Here is a 3,603-nt window from a genome sequence, read left to right as displayed (position 1 = left end):
AACGAAGAGGACAAGGAGGGTTAGCATGTATGGTTAAGAAAGGATTGGAAGATTTTGTATCAATTGTGAAAGATGACAAGTACAAACGTTATGTATGGCTGAAAATTATGACACCAAAAAGAGCACCCATTTTTGTAGCCGGTTGCTACATTCCCCATCATGATTTTCCCTTTTATGCTTGCATGGATAGAGATCAACCATTTTCTGATTTGGAAGAGGACATTGCTTATTTCAAAGGTGAAGGTGATGTTATTGTATTTGGGGATATGAATGCTCGCACAAAAACATTGCAACATGATACTCAACAACAATTTGATATGCCATACATTTCAAGGGAGTTGGAGGAAGTTCACTTGTATGATCGTACTTCAATGGATGAGAAAGAGCCGGATCACTATGGAAAGTTACTTTTACACATGTGTAATAGCACGGGTATGCTCATTGCCAATGGTGTATCTTTGTGGAGTGGAACCAATGGATTTACATGTAGGAGACATAATGGGGATAGTGTGATTGACTATATGCTACTCTCTGAAGCCATCATGTATCGCATCAAGAGTTTTATGTTTGGTCAATGGACCCCGAAATCTGACCATCGCACCTTATGTATTGACCTTTCATGTGGAGAAGCAACTAAGTATGATAATCTCAGCCAAAGGAAAGAGAAGTTATCACTATGTATGGATTTCAAACGGGCACCAATGTACATTGAAATGGTTGAGCAAAAATTATGGATGACAAAGCTTCAATGTGATGCACCATTGGAAACTATATGGGAAGCTTTCAAGAAAGCTATTTGTTCTTGTGCGGAAGAATGCTTTGCCATAAAGCATCTCCATGGTATCAACAAAGATAGATCATGCAAAAGGTGGTTTGATAAAGAATGTCAAGATGTTCGAAAGTCCTTGATAAAGCTTGATGCAACTATGGACAAAGACAACTATCAAAGTCATTTGCATACATACAAGGCATTGATTCAAAAGAAGAGAAGAAGATGGGAAGTAAAGCAACAAGAATTTCAAGTCCAAGAAAAGGCACATGCATGTGGAAGATTTTGGAGAAACTTGAGAGGCAAGCGGGTTGAGAATTTTGGTAACTTGAGTCTAGTGGATATGTACACACATTGTAGGCAATTATATGAGCAAGGAAATACTGAAAAAATGCCATTTTATGGTTCACTCCCATGTATGCCATCTTTTTTTACTATTGAGGATTTATGCGATGGGCTTGAAAAGTTGGCCACTCGCAAAGCGAGAGATCTTCAAGGTATCAAGCCGGAGATGATCAAATGGACGGAAGATTTTACCCATGAGTGGATGAGTGATATGTTTAACCTTGCACTTCAACATGGTATGCCTTATGATTGGAGTACTAATTGGGTTAAGCCTTTGCATAAAGGAGGGGATGTAAAGAATGTAAGCAACTACCGGACTATAATGATTGGGTCTCTTATGGAAAAGTTGTTTGGGTGCATAATGGATATGAAATTGAGTGATTGGGCTGAAGAGAATGACAAGCGTGCAAAGGGACAAGCGGGTTTTCGTCGATGCCATAGCACCATTGATCATCTTGTCACTCTTCGTGTTCTCATGGAGGAAAGTCGGTTGAAAGGCAAGCGATTGTATTGTTGTTTTGTGGACTTTAAGAAAGCCTTTGATATGATTCCACGTAACAATTTGTGGAGAAGGATGGAAGAACTCCAAGTGCCAAGTGAGTTTATGCTTGCGGTTTCTCGAATCTATGATAAGGTGATTTGACAATTGCGCATGGGAAGAGAAATTTCAAAAAAATTTGTAAGCACTATTGGGGTTAAACAAGGATGTCCATTGTCACCAACTCTCTTTGGTCTATGCATCGATCAATTGGAACAAATGACACTTGACTTTATGCAAGAAGAAGGCATTGAAGAGGTCACTATTTGCAATGCGGTAATCATGCTTTTGTTGTATGCAGATGATGTAGTGCTTCTAGCACACACTTTAGAAGATGCACAAAAGCTTATGGTTGTCCTTGAGAACTTTTGCTTGCATAGTGGGCTGATTGTAAATGAATCCAAAACAAAGGTTATGCTTGTGAAACCAACCATAAGGAGAAGCCATGCATTGTGTACAACAACGAGACACTTGAAGTTGTTGAGAGCTTTAAGTACCTTGGCCTTGAGGTTCCTTCCAATCACAAGTGGCATGAATGTGCTATGCATCGTTTGGAAGCGGGAAAGAGAGCATATTATGCATTTGAGAACATGTGTAATGAGGGAAACATCAAGTGTTGGGTTCTCAAGAAGTATCTTTTTGATGCATTGGTGACACCGGTTCTTCTTTATGGAGTTGAAGTGTGGGGTGGGAGCATCTCAAAGTCTACTTGGAAAGAGTTTGAGAATGTCCAAAAGCGTTTTCTTACAAACTTTCTCTAAGTTAAGACACAAACACCATATATGCTCCTACTTCTTGAGTCGGGATCTCTTCCAATTGAGGTTATGGGCATGGAAAGGGTTGTGGAGTACATGATAAAGATGCGTCAAAACCCCTCACATCGACTTCCTACAATTGCATGGGAAGCAAGCAAAAAAGTTCAAAAGACGCATAAAAGAAAGATCTTGAGCACGAGATGGATGCAAGACATAAAGACGTGGTTTGGGAGATGGGATGCCTTACACTTGCTACATGATGCTTCAATTGACGCTCAAGTGAATGAAGCTTTTCTACAACGCCAATGTATTATGGCTTGGGAGAAATCCGGTGGGTCACGCTTCATACATTACACCACCTATATTGCCCCCAACTACAAAACCATGTTCTTCGCTGAGAGAGGAAACCGTACTCACACTTACATGCTTGAGCCTATTCCCTTGTCCGCGATACGCACTATCGCAGCAATTCGGCTTAGCTCCCATTTCCTGCGATGCGAGATAGGGCGTTGGGGCAATGGAGAAGAGTCAAATCGATTGTGCACATTATGCTCACTGCAAATTCGAGAGTCTGAGTACCACACACTACTAGAGTGATCAGCTTTTGATCACATCCGAACTTGCTTCTCTCACATTTTCAGCCATAACTTAGACCTACACACTTTCCTCTCCCAGCCAAAGTGTGGGCTCTCCATTGCGACTCTCATCACTACAATTTTGGAGCATCGAGAGTCACTCATCAGCCATACACATACTACATCACATGTAACTTTGGTCCCATAGGTCATATTTGACCTCCGAGGACGATAATAAAATCTATCTCTCTCTCTCTCTCTCTCTCTCTCTCTCTCTCTCTCTCTCTCTCTCTCTCTCTCTCTCTCTCTCTCTGTGTGTGTGTGTGTGTGTGTGTGTGTGTGTGTGTGTACTAACGGCACGCAGAGACAACCAAATACCGGCTGCAGCTCTCTCCGCACGCCTTTAGTACATTCATGAGACCTCTCTCTCTCTCTCTCTCTCTCTCTCTCTCTCTCTCTCTCTCTCTCTCTCTCTCTCTCTCTCTCTCTCTCTCTCTCAACAGTACTAAAGGCGTGCGTAGAGAGTTGCAAAGAGTCTGTTTTTGTCTCTGTGCGCCTTTAGTACAAAGAGACAGTCAGAGAGAGAGAGAGAGAGAGAGAGAGAGAGAGAGTGTGTGTCTA

Source organism: Adiantum capillus-veneris, chromosome 24 (genome assembly GCF_014529385.1).
Source record: "Adiantum capillus-veneris isolate H3 chromosome 24, ASM1452938v2, whole genome shotgun sequence".
Classification (NCBI taxonomy): domain Eukaryota; kingdom Viridiplantae; phylum Streptophyta; class Polypodiopsida; order Polypodiales; family Pteridaceae; genus Adiantum; species Adiantum capillus-veneris.
This window is presented reverse-complemented; position numbering follows the sequence as displayed.